The 19,601-nt window shown below is 45.1% G+C and overlaps 1 protein-coding gene across 1 annotated transcript in view; it reads right to left on the bottom strand.

Moving 5' to 3' along the window:
* LOC144698497 (uncharacterized) overlaps positions 1-19,601 on the bottom strand; it is a 757,701-nt gene that overhangs the window by 705,298 nt on the left and 32,802 nt on the right. The gene's annotated exons all lie outside the window — the stretch shown is intronic.

Genomic DNA, 19,601 nt, shown 5'->3' with positions numbered 1-19,601 from the left:
CACAACTTTGATATTAAGAGTGTTCTGCCGACTGAGCTAACTGGGAAAGTGATCGAAGTCCATTCCATAGCCCAACTTACATGGAGACACTTGTTGCTTTCAACCTGATATCTCAGCTTGTTCCGAATGTCAAAGTGTATAAGGTAATCACCCTACAAAAGTCCCAAGGTTGCAATGCATTCCTCTCAATCATCAATAACATCATTCACATCTTTCACTTCTTAGCTGCACCTCCTTCCAAACATGATGATCCATTTTCCTCAGGATTTGTTCCTGGATTTAATATTTATCTGCTTTATGAACTCATTTTGAAATCAAATTTTTTTCAACATCCACACAAATTGAATGGCAAACCTGACGGACAAACAATGGAAAACAAGTGACTCAGTAACACAAATCCCATGGTGCTCATTTTCATATTCTCAACAGTCAGATTTTCAATAAAATGAAGGAATTTTACAGTGAAAAGACTTGGAAAGGTGGTGCGATTTTTATTTGTGACTCACTCACTCGGGTATTCTGTAAATGCTGCTCGGAGGTTTAGTGACCGGGATATAGTTTACCTGCGTTTTCCTGAGCCTGTGCTCGGTGTATTGGGAGGTTTGGCGCGGGTTGGAGTATCTTGTGTTCCAGCGATTGGCAGTAACCCGCTGATTGAAGCTGCAGTCGCCACTTTCTGCTGGCAGCGGGTGATTGGAGAGTGCGGGGCCAGAATATTGCTGCTTTTCCCTGTCTCACTCACCAGCTGAGGATGAGCGAATCATTGATGGGTTTGTCTGAATCCAATAATTTCTTAGATTTCTACTGGGTTAGATGAAGGTACATAGTTCGTACAAAACTTTCCTTACTATATTTGACAGAAAAAATAATATTTTTTAAAAAGCTGTTTGTGTGGGAGCTCACTGGACAACAGTAGATCTGTCACCGTTTTGGGGATATTATCTTGTAGCCCAAGTACCCAATGACAACCCGGAACTGCATGACAATGAATGTTGATGGGGGAAAACAGTAAAAGCTTTACTCCGGGATGATCTTGAATCACCATCCTTTCAGTTAAATAGAAAACACACTGACCAATTGTGCCTCAGAGACTTATACAAGTTCGTCTACAAGGTATCCTAACCAGGCTGTCAGTGAGTCAAATCTTCAAATTGCCACTACCCAGCTGACTATCGCTCTCTTACAGTTTTGCACTTCCAAAATAAAAGTTGGGTCATTCATTGTGAATACATGGAAACGGTTTGATCCCGCCCACTGCAGGCACATCCATGTGACCGGGAACCAGCTCTCCTACAACTGGTGCCGTCTCCCTTCAAGCCTCTCGGTGTCTTGTCTGTTACCAAGTATTCTGATTTTCAAAGCCGATATTAGGTTTGAATTCCTGATGTGCAGTAACGAGAATCCTTTCAATGTCTCAGATCAGTTAATTTCACTGATACCATCAGAGTCAATGTTCCATCGCCTTAAAGAAGGGAAAGATGCCTTGACTGTCTCTGGTCAGTCGGACTGTTCACCCTTCATTCACTGATTCCATTCCCCAAAGCGGATTTTCATTTTCTCCTTGAGTTCCCTGACCACATCTGGCAGCCTTTTTGATTCGAGAGGCATAATTTATAGTTCAGATGTAATGCAGTTCCGATGAAAGGTTACAGACCTGAAATGAAAACTATGTTTATCACTCCACAGAGGCTACCAGGTTTGCTGAGAATTCCAGTATTTTCTGTTTTTATTTCAGATGACCAACTCTGCAATATGTTGCTTTTCTTTACCTGATTAGTGAAACATATAAGATTCTGAGGGTACCTGGCAGTGCGGATGTTGAGAGGATGTTACCTCTTGTGGGAGAATCTAGAACTAGGGGTCACTGTTTAAAAATAAGCGGTAACCCATTTAAAACAGAGAGGCAAAGTTTTTTTCCTCTCAGAGAGTCATGAGTCTTTGGAACTCTCTTCCTGAAAAGACTATGGAAGCAGAGTCTTTGAATATTTTAAAGGCAGAGATGGATATATTCTTGGTAAGCAAGGGGTTGATAGGTTATCGGGGGTAGGTGGGGTACAGGTTTCAGGTTACTGTCAGGTCAGCCATGATCTTTTTAAACGACGGAGCAGGCTTGAGGGGCCGAATGGCCTACTTCTGCTCCTTGTTCTTATGTAGTGTTAAGAGTGTGGAACCCATTACCAGTAGATTTAGAGATCCATGTCTGAGCTGAAAACGTGCAGGTAAGCTCACACTGTAAACAGATTGTTCACCAGGTATAAATGGAAAGGGATTCGCCTATCATCCTAATTACTGACACAGCAAAACAGTCTCGCCGGTGTTATAACTGATGCAGTTGGTAAAGCGGAGTTATTTATTCCCAGAGGGAAACTTTAAACAACTGTCACAACCTATAATTTTAAGTACTATGTTTGAGATGTGACCCTAAATTCAGGAATCAGACCACCAGCTCTCGAAGTTTTAAATTAAGCAAAATAAAACATTTTATTAATTTACACCGATTAAAATATATATACACATGGCTACAAATTATTACTCTCAGAACTTATAACAAATTCCCAAACTAATCTCCATTAAGGCAACAGCAACCTTTAGACTTAACCAGACACCAGGCAAAGCATTTTCACCATACGAATTCAAAATGAGGTTCTTTTCATTTGTTCCTTGCGGAGTCAATTGGAGGCTTGCAGCTGCCTTTTGATCTCAGTTGCCTCTGTTAAGCACACTCAAAATGGTTATCTGGATACCTACTATCACTGATTGAATGAAAATTCTCATTTTCCCACCAGCCTCTTTGAACACTTTTAACAATGAAAGCCCTTTCATAATACCAATTTTATTAAAAATATAAATATATTGCTTGGTAGCTGCTAGGTAGGTGTCCATTTTCACCCTACTTCTTGAATGCTCTATTAAAAAATGCAAATGCACGTCATTCCTCTTACATCTCAAAACTAGCACACATCAAAGCACCCAGGCTAGCTGGCCTTAATCCAAATAAGACACATCCACAGACTAAACCTCTATTTTAAAAGAAAAGTATTTTCCAAAATATTATGTACATTAATAGCTCCATTACACCGTTGGGAGGCCATTCAGATACTTCACGTGTGCAAAGGGCTTTATTCAGTTTGCCCACATGTTAACACTCCATCTTTAAAGGTTCAAAGGATTTGATCCACAATCAGAGGATTGCTACTGGCAACAGAGGGTTTAAAAGCCACCAACTCATCCCATCTGTTAAGATTCCGCTGAGTTCAGGTCTAACTTTAGGGGCTTGTTCTGCTGTTCATTACACCCAGGAGAGAATTATGGTGGAGCCCAGAGCAATTTGGTCGCTGTATCAATTGATTCAACAATTTTATGCCTTGCCCCAATGGCACCCATCGGATCTGATTACAGGGCAGAGTTTTTATCCTACATTTTCGCCCTTCAATGGCGGAGCGGCCACCCAGCATTCGTTGCGGGACAGAATGTGCCCTATTCTCCCGACAACAGTTCCTCGCACATGCGCATTGTTGTATATGCTTGGAGCGTGCGCAATGCGGTGAGTTTCATGAGCATGCGCAGTGCTGGTCTGTGACTGAAGCTGCTCAGAGCGGGTGAGACAATGTCGAGTGGAGCAAACTAACAGAGTTAGTGGGTGTGTGAGGAGGAATGGAGCCAGCGGAGTGGGCAGGGAGGCTTCATATAGACACAGTGCAGGTCTCAGACCCCACATAACAAGGTACGGGTTTGCGGTTGAAGAGAACGGACCGAAAAGCTGATTTTCTCTCTTCGCCAGGCCCGAGGCAACGGCCGCCATCTTTTGGGGGGCAATGTGCAGCAGGGCGCATGCGCGGTCATCCTGGTCCAGGTAGCAGGAGGAGAGAATGTTGTGAATTTCTATCCTGGACTGACAGGGATGGATTTTGGAAACTCCTTTTCCAGGAGGTTCGAAGGGGATGATTTACACACAGCAAACTCAAGCCAAGAGAAATGTTTGTCTCTTCTCAATTTATGTCCTGGATTGACAGTGATGGATTGTTTGTAAACTACTTTTCCACAGAATTACTGAATCACACAGTGCTGAAGAGGCCATTTGGCCCATCGAGTCTGCACCGATAGGTGAGAAGCACCTGACCGACCTACCTAATCGCATTTACCAGCACTTGGCCCATAGCCTTGAATGTTATGACATGCCAACTGCTCATCCAGATACTTCTTAAAGGATGTGAGGCAACCCGCCTCCACCACCCTCCCAGGCAGCTCATTCCAGACCATCACCGCTCTCTGGGTAAAAAAGCTTTTCCTCACATCCCCCCTAAACCTCCTGCCCCTCACTTTGAACTTATGTCCTCTGGTGACTGACCCTTCAACTAAGGGGAACAGCTGCTCCCTATCCACCCTGTCCATGCCCTTCATAATCTTGTTCACCTCGATCAGGTCGCCCCTCAGTCTTCTCTGCTCCAACAAAAACAACCCAAGTCTATCCAACCTCTCTTCACAATTTAAATGTTTCATCCCAGGCAACATCCTGGTATATAAAATGGGAAGGATTTGCAGATTGGAAACAGAAACCAAACATCACATTAAAATCTGACAGAATGACTTGATTCATTGGAACTTGATGTTATCGGCCTCTCAGGATAAGCATTGAGTTCCAGGTCATTGCCACTCACTGTGTAAAATTTTTTCCTCACATGCTCCCTGTAGATCTTGCCCAAATCTTAAATCTGTAATCCCTTAAATCTGCAGTCCTGTAATCCTTTCACAATCAGATACTGTGAACAGTTTTGCTTTAACTACGTTATGTAAGCCAATTGTAAACTGGTACACCTCTATCAAATCTTCCCTCAATCTACTTTGTTCCAAGGAGAACAACCCCAGTTTCTCCAAACTAACCTTACAATGTCCCTCATACCTCGACCCATTCTGGTAAATCTCCTCTGCCCCCTCTCGAGGACCCTCCACATCCTTCATAATGTGTGGTGATCACTGGTTTGCACAGATCCAGATGTTCTGTGTTTGTCTGTGACATCATCACACATCGACAATTACACTGTGACATCATCACACATTGACAATTACACGGTGACATCACCCTGCTCCCCATGTATTTCCTCAACTGGGAGATTTTTCTCTGATTCCAGTGCTTCTGATATCATTCTAGCTGCAGGATCCAGCAGGAGAGTTTAACATTGCAAACTCTGAACTTATTTCAGAGCTGCATGTTTTTTACCATTCATCTACAGTCGAGACCTTTAGTACTGTGCTCTGTCATCTGTAAGAGGTTTCATGCCTCAGGGGCTGGTGTGACTTCTTTACTGTGGATCTAAATCCATGTTTATCCATTCCTCTGTTTCACCTCAGCCCTCCCTGATCACCTCTCTGCCATTGTCTAACTTCCTCTGTCTCTAATAATGGGTGTATTTTAGCTCCATATAGGATTTTACTGTTACTTCTGCCGACAGTGTCTAAATGAAGTTTCCATCGCTCCCCAACCCTGACCATGTGCTGATGGCTTCCCAGCTTTACATTCCCATCTTTCACAGTCAGGAATTGTTTTTCTCGCGCTATAGTCCATTTCCCTTCCACTTCTGAGCTTATACTGACCATCAAATTCTGTATAATTTTTATTCTCTGCAATTCATTCTGCATGGCCTGAAATGTTAGTTCTGTTTCTTTCTCCACAGATACCAGCAAATATTGCCAATCCCCAGTCGCCTGTGGGGAAGATGATGTTTGACCTTCTTGAACCGCTGCAGTCCATGTGGTGATGATGCTCCCACAAATGCTGTTAGGTAAGGAGTTTCAGGTTATTCACCCAGCGATGATGAAGGAACAGTGATATATGACAAATTATTGTATTTATATCGCACTTTCAATGTAAGACAATATTCCAAGGCATTTCATAGAAATGTTGCAAAGCAAGGATTGACACTGAGCCACATAAGGAGATATTAGGGCAGGTGACCAAAAGCTTGCTCAAATGGGTCGGTTTTAAGGAGCATCTTAAAGGGGAGAAAGTGAGGTGGAGAAGTTTAGGGAGGGAATTCCAGAGCTTGTGGCCAAGGCAAATGAAAGAATGGTCACCAATGATGGAGCGATTAAAATCAGGAATTCTCAGGAGGCCGGAATTAGAGGAGCTGAGATACCTCAGAGGGTTGTGAGGCTGGATTACAGAGATAGGGAGGGTGAGACCCTGGAGAGATTTGAAAATACGGATGAGAAATTAAAAATGTTGCTTCTTATCCTGGAGCCTTTGTAGGTCGGTGAGCACAGGGGCGATGGGTGAACAAGACTTGGTGTGAGTAAGCACACGGGCAGCAGAGTTTTGGATGGCCTCAAGATTACAGAGAGGTTGAATGTGGGAGGCCGGCCGGGAGTGTGTTAGGATAGTTAAGTCTAGAGGGAACAAAGGAATGGATGAGAGTTTCAGCAGCAGATGAGCTGAGACTGGGGTGGAGTCGGGCAATGTTACTGAGATGGAAATAGGCGGTTTTGGTGATGATGTGGATATGTGGTTGGAAGCTCATCTTGGGGTGAAATATTTCACCATGGTTGTGAACAGTCTGGTTCAGTCTCAGACAGTTGTCAGGAGAGGGATGGAGTCGGTGCCTAGGGAGTGGAGTTTGTAGCAGGGACTGAAGACAATGGCTTCATTCTTCTCAATATTTAAATTGAGGAAATTTCTGTACATCCAGTACTGGATGTCAGACAAGCCAGGATGGTGTGCGACTTGGAGAAGAACTTGGAGGTGATGGTGTTCACATACACCTGTTACCCTGGTCCTTCTAGGTGGTGGAGGTTGAGGGTTTGGGAAGTTTTTTCAAAGTTCTGGTTTAGTTGTAGATCTATAACAACCCTCTCCTCATCCCCTACCTCTCCCACTCCCCTTCTCTTTCTGCCTCTCCCACTCCCCTTCTCTTCCTGCCTCACCCACTCCCCTTCTCTCTCTGCCTCTCCCACTCCCCTTCACTCTCTGCCTCTCCCACTCCCCTTCTCTCTCTGCCTCTGCCACTCCCCTTCTCTCCCTGCCTCTCCCACTCCCCTTCTCTCCCTGCCTCTCACACTCCCCTTCTCTCTCTGCCTCTCCCACTCCCCTTCTCTCTCTGCCTCTCCAACTTCACTTCTCTCTCTGCCTCTCCAACTTCCCTTCTCTCTCTGCCTCTCCCACTCCCCTTCTCTCTCTGCCTCTCCCACTCCCCTTCTCTTTCTGCCTCTCCCTCTCCCCTTCTCTTTCTGCCCCTCCCACTCCCCTTCTCTCCCTACCTCTCCCACTCCTCTTCTCTGTCTGCCTCTCCCACTCCCCTTCTCTCTCTGCCTCTGCCACTCCCCTTCTCTCCCTGCCTCTCCCACTGCCCTTTTCTCTCTGCCTCTCCCACTCCCCTTCTCTCTCTGCCTCTCCCACTCCCTTTCTCTCTCTGCCTCTCCCACTCCCCTTCACTCCCACTCCCCTTCTCTCTCTGCCTCTCCCACTCCCCTTCACTCCCACTCCCCTTCTCTCCCTGCCTCTCCCACTCCCCTTCTCTCTCTGTCTCAACCACTCCCCTTCTCTCCCTGTCTCTCCCACTCCCCTTCTCTCTCTGCCTCTCCCACTCCCCTTCTCTCTCTGCCTCTCCCACTCCCCTTCTCTTTCTGCCTCTCCCAACCCCCTTCTCTCTCTGCCTCTCCCAGTCCCCTTCTCTCCCTGCCTCTCCCACTCCCCTTCTCTCTCTGCCTCTCCCACTCCCCTTCTCTCTCTGCATCTCCCACTCCCCTTCTCTGCCTCTCCCACTCCCCTTCTCCCTCTGCCTCTCCCACTCCCCTTCTCTCTCTGTCTCTCCCACTTCCCTTCTCTCTCTGCCTCTCCAACTCCCCTTCTCTCCCTGCCTCTCCTTCCCTTCTCTCTCTGCCTCTCCTACTCCCCTTCTCTCTCTGTCGCATAGAATTCTCCAGCCCAGCAGGTTATGGATGCTCCATTATTGAATATATTTCAGGCTGAGATGGGGAGATTTTTGGTCTCTCAGGGAGTCGAGGGATATGGGGAGTGGGTGGGAAAGTGGAATTGAAGCCCAAGATCAGCCACGATCGTATTGGATGGTGGAGCAGGCTCGATGGGGTGTCAGGACTTCTCTTGATCCTACTATGCTCCTAAAGAGACCAGAGTCTTGTGTAGGCCCAGACCGGGTGGCAGGTTCCCTTCCCTGAAGGACATCACTGAACCAGTTGGGTTTTTATGACGATCCAGCAGTTTTCATGGTCACTTTTTCCTAGTGCCGGCCCCACAAATTCCCAGATTCATTCAGCTCAATTTCACAACCTGCCTTTGTGTTTTTGTGGGTTCTCTCTCACTCCCTTTTTTCTGTTTTAAATCAATTTCACAGAGTATTAGAAGGGGAGGATTTGCAGTCGGGAAACTGAAACCAAACATCACATCAGGATCTGACGGAGTCGCCCTATTGAACATGGACGGACAAAGCACCGTTCACAGTGGGGAGAAACCGTGGAAATGTGGGGATTGTGGAATGGGATTCAGATTCCCGTCTGAGCCGGAAACTCATCGGCGCAGTCACACTGGGGAGAGGCCATTCAGCTGCTCCGAGTGTGGGAAGGGATTCGCTCGATCGTCCAGCCTGCTGAGACAGCAGCGAGTTCACACTGGGGAGAAGCCGTTCACCTGTCCCGAGTGTGGGCAGGAGTTCACCCGATCATCAGGACTGCATCAACACCAGTAACTTCACACAGGGGAGAGACCATTCACCTGCTCCCAGTGTGGGAAGGGATTCATTCAATTATCGCATCTGCTGACACACCAGTGAGTTCACACTGACAAGAGACCTTTTAAATGCCCAGACTGTGGGAAATGCTACAAAAGCTCCGTGAACCTGACATACCATCAACGTGTTCACACTGACGAGAGGCCGTTCAGGTGCTCTCACTGTGGGACTGGGTTCAGGGAATCATCTCAACTCACTGTACACCAGTGAACTGGAGAGAGACCGTTCACCTGCTCCAAGTGTGGGAAGGGATTCACTCGGTCATCCAGCCTGCTGAGACATCAGCAAGTTCACAAGTAACTCAGAACATTGAGTGGATTTTCCTGTTAGTCACATCCAGGACTGAACCATGTACATTGGGGTCTGTTTCTGCTGATGTTAGTAAATTTCAGCCCAGTTATAAGTTTAATATTTAAAAAATATATATGATAAAGTCAAATAAATCAGCTTTGTATGAAATACTGTGAGTTGAATCTTTTTAATGCCTCGAACACAAGTTAGTTCCTTTTGAAGGACCCTCCCTCTCCCCTGCCTCCTCCACCCTCACCTCCAACAACAAGTGTGAGGAGCTCATGGAGCTTCTTTGTCACTAAGATTGAGACAATCCGATCAGCTGCCTCTGCTGCTTCCCTCCCTCCCACTAGCCCACTTGGTCAAACTGTCTCTAAAGTTCCCCTTGTCTGAACCTTGAACCCACATCTTCCTCCAGTTTCTTTCCCATCTCCCCTCTTGCCCTCTCAGTGCACATCTTGTCCATGAGACCCACCTCCTGATCTATCGATCCTATTCCACTAAACTGCTGATCATCTAATTTCTCCATGTAGCTGATATTATTAATGGTTCTCTCTCTCTCCTGGGACTGTCCCTCTTCACCTTTCAATGCATCGTCATCACCCATCGAAAAAAACAATCTCTGATCCCCCATTGTCTTCACAAACTACTGCCCCAGCTCCAACCTCCCTTTCCTCTCTAAAGTCCTTGTACTTGGTGTCCCCGAAGGATCTATCCTTGGCCCCTCCTATTTCTCATCTACATGCTGCCACTCGGTGACATCATCCAAAAGCACCGTGTTAGTTTTCACATGTACACTGACAACACCCAGCTCTACCTCACCACCATCCTTCTCCATTCCTCCACTGTTAGTAAATTATCCAACTGCTTATCCCAAATCCAGTAGTGGATGAGCAGAAATTTCCTTCAATTAAAAATTGGGAAGATCAAAGCCATTGTCTTCGATCAACACTACAAATTCCGTTCCCTAACTACCGAGTCCATCCCTCTCTCCGGGAACTGTTTGAGGCTGAACCACTGTTCACAATCTGGGTGTCTTATTTGACTCCAAGATGAGTTTCTGACCACATAGCCACACCATCACTAACACCAGATATTTCAATCTCCATAACGTTGCCTGTCTCCACCCCACCCCCAGCTCATCTGCTAAAACTCTCATCCATGTCCGTGTTACCTTTAGACTTGATGATTCCAATACATTCCTGGCCGGCCTCTCACATTCACCCCGTCCCACACGGAATCATGAGATCATCAAAAACTCTGTGCCTGTGTGTTCTCACCTCAAATCCCATTCACCCATCAGCCCTGTGCTCATTGACCCACATTGGCTCTTGGTCAAGCAATGTCTCCATTTTAAAATTGCACACTTGTTTCAAATCCCTCCTGGCCTCATCCCTCTCTATCTGTCTAATCTCCAGTCCTACAACCCTCCTAGATTTCAGCACTCATCCTCCTGGGCTCTTTGGCATCCCTGACTTTAATTACTCCACCACTAATGACCGTGCCTAGGTGTGAAGATTTGAAATTCTCTCTCTCAACTTCTCCACCCCTCCAGCTCTCTGTCCTGATTAAAGATGTTGGTTAAAATCTACCTCTTCAATCACGGCTTTGTCCATTGACCCTAATATCTCCCTATGTGACTTGTCAGTTTTTTCTTTATGAAACTCCTCTGAAGCACCTTGGGATGTTTTATACAAGTTGTTCCTGTTTCATGACAGCCAGTTTGTGCACAGCAAGATTCCACAAACAGCAATCAGACTAACTGATTAATCTGTTTTTGGTGCTGTCAGTTAAAGCACGAATGTTGGTCCCACTGCACCAGGAGAACTCCCCTGTGGACAGGATGTGGAGTTGTTGAGCTCTCCTGAGCTGAGAGTGGAGCTGATTGAGCTGTCGGGCCTGCAGTGTACCTTGAAGAACCGCTGTCTGGGATCTTTCCTCTTAATTCACTGACTCCCAGCTGAAATTGTTGCTGCAGTTAAATAGTTAACTTTGAATATCAATCCCAATTTAACCTTTGGAGCAAAATCTGCAACTTTAAATCAGCTGTAAAAGAGAAAGATAATTCATGCTAATGCATTTGGGGAGGGCAAACAAAGCTGGAGAATACTCAATAAACAGGAGAATATTGGGAGGGGTAGAGGAAGTGAGAGACCTCGGAGTCCATGTCCACAGGTCCCTGAAGGTGGCAGGACAGGTGGATCAGGTGGTAAAGAAAGCATATATTTATCAGAACTCACCATACACCAGCACATTCACACTGGGGAGAGGCCATTCACCTGTACAGAGTGTGGGAAGGGATTCACTCAGTTATCCAGCCTGAACAAACTCACACTGAGGGGAGGCCATTCAGCTGCTCCAAGTGTGGGAAAAGATTCACCCATTCAAACAACCTGGTGAGACACCAGCAGGTTCACATTGGAGAGAAGTTGTTCAGCTGCTCAGAGTGTGGCAAGAGATTTACTAAGTCATCCCATCTACAGACACATCAACAAATTCACACTGCCGAGTGGCCTTTTAAATGCCCAGACTGTGAGAAGTGCTTTAAAATTCCAGTGAACTGATGTCACATCAACGCATTCACACTGACGAGAGACCGTTCAGGTGCTCTCACTGTGGGACTGGGTTCAGGTGGTCATCTCAACTCACTGTACACCAGCGAATTCACACTGGAGAGAGGCCGTTCACATGCTCCGAGTGTGGGAAGGGATTCACTCAGTCACTAACATGCTGAGACACCAGCGAGTTCACAATTAACAAGTGATTAGATTTTGCTGTGAATCACATCCAGGTCTGAACCATGTTCATTGGGGTCTGTTTCTGCTGATGTTAATAAACTCCAGCCCTGTTATAGGGGTTTATATCTTGGATAACAATCAGATTTGTGTTAAACACATGGTGTATTGAGTCTTTTTTAATATTGCAGATACAAATTAGTTCTTTTTGAACATAGGAACATGTCTCAGGACATTGGGGCAGCAATGAACAAACACAGGGGAAGATTGGATACAGAGTCAAAACAACATTATATTCTTTCTCCATGTGACCTATCTCAGAATTCTCTCATCAAACAGACCATCAACATGAGAGGAATTGACATTTTAAGTCATCCCAAGAGGAAATTAGAGGCTGTAATTATCCAGGATGTTGTTCTGAAATTTACACTACCTCCCACTGTCACTGGCAATAGACAGCTCATTGTTCTAATTGTGTTGTAGCCTCTGTCCCAGATGTTGTTCAATGTAGATTTAATGTTCAGAGAAAGGGGTGAGACTGGATGGTCAAAACCGCTCACGGGCTATGGAGGGTGATGTTGACTTGAATGTGCCAAAAACAGTGTTCTTCACAGGCACCAATACTTTATCCCCAGTATTAGTCACTTTGGTTGGTGTTGTCCACCTGATAGGACAGGATGTGTCCTCATGTGTCTGTTTGTATGGGTGCGGGTGTGTCCCTGAGTGTGGAAGTGTGTGTAAATGTGTGTGGGTGTGGAGAGGTTGTCTGAGTGTGTGAGACAGAGAGAGAATGTGTGTGTGGGTCTCTGTGTGTGGTTGTCTGTACTGCTTCTCATTAGCTATAACAGAAACCTTCCTCTCCAAGCAGACAACATGGCTCCTGAGAATCCCATCCAGTGATGTGAATGGTACGATTCGGAGATCCTTCATCCAGGGTGAAACCACAGGCTGACTGTGTGCTGTGTAAAACCTGACACCTACACAACCAGGCCCCACTTCTCCTGGAGCAACATGAAGTGTCTGCTGCTTTCCAAATCCATTCCTTTCCCCTCACTATTATCCTCAGATAGTTCACAAATTCCTTGTGTACAACATCCTCCAACACGCCAATGGTTTCCATTTTAAATATTTCCATCGGTCTTTTTCACAGACAGCAGTGGGATTGCTGCTATCACAGGAATCAGTTCTGAAATACTGTCCCTCTGATCATTAGGCTCCCTGGAGTAATACACTGATCCAGATCTTCCCACCTAACACAAATCCATATCCCCATCTGAGTTCCAGATTTTAATGTGATTGTCTAATATAGAAAACATATATCATTTAACCCATTTAAACCTGAGTCAGCACACCCCCTCCACACACACTACAAGAGGTTGTCTTTGAGATCAGCTGTTCCTTTGTAATCTGGGTTGTTCTGAATGATGACAATATGAACTTTCTTCCTAACCTGTCCTAACCCTTGAAAGGGGGTAATGTTCCATTAACACATGTATGCTTCAAGTTAATAATTCTGCTTTGTCTGACTGACATGGTTAATTTACAGAGGGATTAGGGTATGGTCGAATGGACAGATGTCCAACGGGGACATAAGGGGACTTCTTGCTAATGTCGGGATTACAAGGTTAGACATTATTTTTACGTTGATTTTTATAACAATTTGCTGATTTTTGATGGAAAGGGAGACAGTGAGAAGGAGCTAGAAAGTCGAGAAGGTTAGAGGTGGTGGTGTGGGGTGGGAGGGGAATAACAGAGGAACCAGGTATGGGTACAGACCATTTCTACATAGGCATGAACGTACAGGATCGAAATTATAAACAAGGGCACACGGTTCATTCTTTAATCATGATCAATGCTGTAATGTCTACAAAATACTCCAAACGTATGGGAGAAACTTCTATCGATGAGATGTCTTTGGGGATCTCCTGTATCCCCATATTTGTCGTTAATGTTGCTTTTCCATCACACAGCTGACTCATGTCTAGTGTCTTAGATTCTCCACAACACCCTTCTGTCAGTTCATTCACTGAAACCACGGACTCTCCTTGTTGTAACGGTGACATTCCCTGTCTGCCCGGTTATTTCTTGAAGTCAGTCAGCCCTTGAATTGTTTGTACATTGTTTCATCATGTCCCACCCAGCTGGCCACCAGTGCAGAGGCATTGGAGGAGGACGGTTTGGTCCACGTTGTTAGAGGCTGTGGACAGGCCGAGAAGGACAAAGAGGGAGTTTTCCTCTGTCACATTCACATCGGGTGTCATTGGTGACTTTGGGAAGAGCTGTTTCAATACCGTGACAGGGACAGAGATCTTATTGGAGGGATTTAAACATGGAGTTCTGGGAAATGTGGACATGGATTTGGGAGGTGATCAGGACTTTGGAGAGCGAAAGGAGGTGGGAGCTGGAGCGGGAGTTTAATAGGATCGTGGGGTCAAATGTTGGTTTTATTGAGGACAGGTGATGTTGGCAGATTTGAAGGAGAGATGGGCAGTACCAGGAGCAAAGTGAGCTCTGAGAGGGCAGGAAAGGGAGATTGGAGAGAAACTGGAGAAAGATGTGGATTCAGAGCTCGGACATGGGGGATCTTTAGAGACAGTTTGTCCCGATGGGCTAGTGGAAGGGAAGAAAGCAGCAGAGGCAGCTGATCAGTGATAATGTCTTAGGGATAGTAAAAAGATTCAACATCATGTATTTAATAGAAAGCTTAATGATTTTATTTTTATCCAGAATATTAACACCTATAACTGGGCTGGAGTTTACTAACATCAGCAGAAACAGACCCCAGTGAAACATGGTTCAGTTGCAAAACTCAATCACTGTAGTTACTTGTGAACCTGCTGGTGTCTCAGCAGGTTGGATGACTGAGTGAAACCTTTCCCACACTCAAAGCAGGTGAACGGTCTCTCCCCTGTGTGAACTCGCTGGTGTTTCAGGAGGTTGGATGACTGAGTAAATCCCTTCCCACACACGGAGCAGGTGAACGGCCTCTCTCCAGTGTGAACTCGCTGGTGTGAAATAAGATTAGCTGATCGCCTGAACCCAGTCCCACAGTGAGAGCACCTGAACAGTCTCTCGTCAGTGTGAACATGTTGATGGGACACCAGGTCCCCGGAACTTTTATAGCACTTCCCGCAGTCTGGACATTAAAAAGGTCTCTCCTCACTGTGAACTCGCTGGTGCATCAACAGATGGGATGAATCAGTGAATCCCTTCCCACATTCTGAACAGGTGAAATGCCTCTCTCCAGTGTGACCATGCTGGTGTCTCAGCAGGTTGGATGATTGAGTGAATCCCTTCCCACACTTGGAACAGATAAATGGCTTCTCCCCAGTGTGAATACGTTGGTGCACAGTCAGATGAGACGATCGCCTGAACCCAGTCCCACAGTAAGAGCAGCTGAACAGTCTCTCATCAGTGTGAACGCGTTGATGGGACATCAGTTCCCAGGAACTTTTGTAGCACTTCCCACAGTCCAAGCATTTAAAAGGTCTCTCGTCAGTGTGAACTCGCTGGTGTTTCAGTAGGTAGGATGAACGAGTGAATCCCTTCCCACACTCGGAGCAGATGAACAGTCCCTCTGCTGTTTGACTGCACCGATGTCTTTCCATGCAATTGAATCCCTTCCCACAGTCCCCACATTTCCACGGTTTCTCCCTGTTGGGACTGCATTTATGTGATTAACAGATTAGATGATTGGCTGAAGCCTTGTCCACACACACAACACGTGTATGGTTTCTCCCCACTGTGAACGGTGCATTTTCCTTCCATGTTCAAAATCCGATGAAATTCAGGCTACGATAAACTGTGCAACTCCATCAAATCCTGATGTGATGTTTGGTTTCAGTTTCCTGACTGCAAATCCTCTCCTTCTAATATCCTGTGGAATTGATTTAAAACAGAAAGAGGGAGTGAGAGAGAACCAACAAAGGCAGGTTGTGAAACTGAGCTGAATGAATCTGGGAATTTGTGGGGCCGGCACGAGGAAAAAGTGACCACGAAAGATGCTGGATTGTCACAAAAACTCAACCTGTTCACTAAGGTCCACCAGAGAAAGGACCTTCTACACAGTCTGTGCACATAAATTTCAAAATTGTGCCTGAACACCAAGGTCTAGGTCATAGGAGCAGGAGTCCTAACACTGACTCCTGGGGAAATCCACTTTCAACCTTCCTCCATTCTGAAAAATAATTTATCTCTGTATCCTGTCACCCAGTTAATTTTGTACCCATGTTGCTGCTGCCCATTTTGTTCTATGAGCTATAACTTTGCTCACAAGTCTGTTATGTGGCACTTTATCGAATGCCATTTGGAAGACCATGTACACCACATTAACAGCATTACCCTCATCAACCACGCTGTTAACTCTCGAAAAACCTTAAGCAAGTTAATTTAACATGATTTTCCCTTAACAAACTTGTGCTGGCTTTCCTGAATTAGCCCACAATTGCTTAATTGACTATTAATTTTGTCCAGAATTATCACTCCCAAGGCTAAACAGACTGGTCTGGTAGTTGCTGGGCTTATCATTACACCCTTTTTGAACAAAAGTGTATGATTTCCAATTCTCCTGTCCTCTGTAACCACTCATGGGTCTGAAGAAGATTGGAATAATATGGTCAGTGCCTCCACAATTTCCACACTGAATTCCCTCAGTATCCTTGGATACATCTCATCCAATTCAGGTGCCTTGTCAACTTTATCAGACAGCCTATATAATACCTTCTCCTTATCAATATTAAACACCACAAGTGTTTGAACTATCTCCTCTTTAACCATGACCTGTGCAGCATCATCTTCTTTGGTAAAGACAGATGCCAAATATTCATTTATACCTCATCCATACCCCCTGCGTCAATGGGTAAATCACCTTTTTTAAATCCCTAATCAGCCCCTTTCTCCTTTTACCGGCCTGTTACTAGGTATCAGCCAGAGAAAGCGTTTTGATTTCCTTCCATGTTAGCTGCCAGTCTCTTCTCATACTTTCTCTTTGCTTCTCTTACTTTCTTTTTCCAATTTCTCTCTGAATATTCTTTCTTTATCCTGTCTCTCGGTTGTATTAGCCACCTGATATCTCTGTTAGCAGACTTATTCATCTTCATCTTAATCTCTTCTGTTATTTAGTGAGCTGTGGATACGTTAGCCACACCTTCCTCATTTGTAAGAATATGTCTAAACTGTGTCTGATAAATTTCCTCTTTAAGGCAGCCCATTCCTCAATTACAGTTTCTCCTGCCAACCTTTGATTCCACTTTACTGGGTCAGATCCATTCTCAACCTATTGAAGTTGGCTTTCCCCAGTTAATTATTCTTTGTCTTACAAGTAATCTTTCCCCACAGACAGACAGACCAACTGTTAACCTTCCAGATTTAAAGGCCGATGATATTCAGGTCCTCACGAATCGAGTGACTCTGCCAGATTTGAATTGATGTTTGATTTGAGTTTCCCATCTGTCAACCCTCCACTTCTAAGATCCAGTATCAGAAATTTACAAAAACACTAACCGTCAGTCCAAGATAGAAATTGAGAAGAGACAAACATTTCTCTTGGTTTGAGTTTGCTGTGTATAAACCCTCCCCTTCTAAACCCCTGTAAAAGGAGTTTCCAAAATACATCCCTGTCAGTCCAGGATAGAAATGCACAATATTCTCTCCTCCTGCTACCTGGACCAGGATGGCCGCGCATGCGCCCTGCTGCACATTGCCCCAGTGAAGATGGCGGTTGTTAACTCGGGCCTGTCTCCAAGAGGAGACGCGGGTCAGTGTTGTCCCCTCTCCATTCGGTGTAACCGCAGGACCGGTAGCTTCTTATTCAAGATTTCAGACCTTCACAGGGTCTTCATGAAGCCTCCCCGCCCACTCCGCCGCCTCCATCCCTCCCCCATTCAGCGGCTCCTTTTACTCGCCTGTGTTCGCCATTTCTCAGCTTCTTCCACAACCTCCAGGTACAGATGGTACTGCGCATGCTCCAGTCAGGGAGCGCAATGCGCATGTACCAGTCACTGCCAGCTACTGCGCCTGCGCGGGGACCGCCTGTCGTGACGATAGAGCATATTCTGCCCCCACTGAATCCTGGGTAAACATACCGCCATTGAAAAGCCTTTTCTGATGATAATTATGTTTTATGATCCGATGATGATTGGTGCCATAGGGCCAATATATAAAATTATTAATATTGATATGGCAACCATAGTGCACGGCCCCTCCACCATAGTTCTGACCTGGGTGTAATTAACAACAGAACAAACCCTAACAGTTAGATCTGAACTCACTGGAGTCTCAGCAACGGCGCGGACAAGTCATTTTTCTTCCCATACTCTGACTACTGAAACTCTGTCTTGTCAGTTGGAATGAAGCAATTGTGGATCTAATCCTTTGACCTTCTAAAACTGGAGTGTTAGCAGGTGGGCAGTGAGCAAAGGGTTGCACACATGAAGTATCTGAATGGTCTCCCACAGGTATGACTGTGCTGCTGTGTCACAAAATGGAATAACGAGGTGAATCCATTTCCACATTCAGCTGGTGTGATTTCATGGTGTGATTTTGCAACATGAGTTTCAGCTCACACTGGGATCTCAAACCCTTCTAAGAATGTGCTCTACATTCTCAACCACAGTTAGAGAAAGGTGGTGCTGTAAATCTGAAATAAAAAAAAAATACTGGAATTTTAAGCAGATCTGGCAGTGTCTGTGGAGAGTGAAAGATGTATTTAAATTTCAGGGCTGTGACTTTCCATCAGAACTGCACTGCATCAGTGAGCAGACTTGAAAACTTAACTCTATTTCTCAATTCACAGATTCTCCTAGATGTGCTGAGTATTTCCATGATTTTCTGCTTTTATCTCTGATTGAAGAAGTTGCATATGAATTGTGCATTAGATTTATTGATGACTAACGTATATTTATTCTCAACCATCTACAAGTGGAAAACTCATCCACTTGTCTACCCTGTCAACCCCTTTCATTATCTTAAAGGCCTTAGTCAGGTCATCCTTCACTTTCTTTTCCAGAGAAAAACTTTTCAATCTGTTAAATCTTTGTGAATTTGACATATTTTCCAATTCTGGCATCATTCCAGTAAATCTTTTTTGCACCATCCCCAGTGCTTCGCTCCTTCCTATAATATGTAGGCAGAGCTAATCTGAGGATCTAAGTCACATTGTCCCAAATTCCTGTATGTTGTAAGGATTATTATAGCAGTGGGAGAGGGGTTTCGAGTTGTTATTCACCATCCCCTGTTTCAGCCATTCTCCCATTAGCTGAAAATAAGATTAGATGAAATGAGCAGATCTAATGAGCCAGTCTGTGACATTATGAATCAATTACAAAGTTGTCTCTCAGCCTTAAAGTGAAGCAGAGGGTATTTTTCATTCTAAATTTGCTAATTATACCATTAAGAATACCTGTCAGAGAATGACTAGATATCAGCATGGGGCCAGTGTAAAGCTCATTAACATGATTACCAAGCAGTGAAGAGGTGAATTTGTAATTCACATGCACCTTGTTTGTGCATTTACCAGATTAATAGTTGCACTGAGTCTGTTGTTCTCCATCTTGATATGTTCAAGAGGGAAATCCATAAATATTTGGGCACTAAGGGATATGGTGATAGGATGGGAAAGTGGAGTTGAGCTGGAAGAACATTTAATGGTGGAGCAGGCTCAAGGGGCCTTTTGGTCCAACCCTGCTCCTATTTCTTCTGTTCTTATGAACATCAGTGTGAATCATTTCCATTCAAGCACAGCAGATGCAGCAGCACCTGTCCACCTCCTCGCTTCCCACATTCCAGGGCCCCAAACACTTTCCAAGGGGCACAGTGATTTACTGGTATTTCTTGCTAT

Source organism: Cetorhinus maximus, chromosome 23 (assembly GCF_964194155.1).
Source record: "Cetorhinus maximus chromosome 23, sCetMax3.hap1.1, whole genome shotgun sequence".
NCBI classification, from domain to species: domain Eukaryota; kingdom Metazoa; phylum Chordata; class Chondrichthyes; order Lamniformes; family Cetorhinidae; genus Cetorhinus; species Cetorhinus maximus.
The sequence above is the reverse complement of the archived record's forward strand: the minus strand, read 5'-3'. Positions and strand labels throughout refer to the sequence as shown.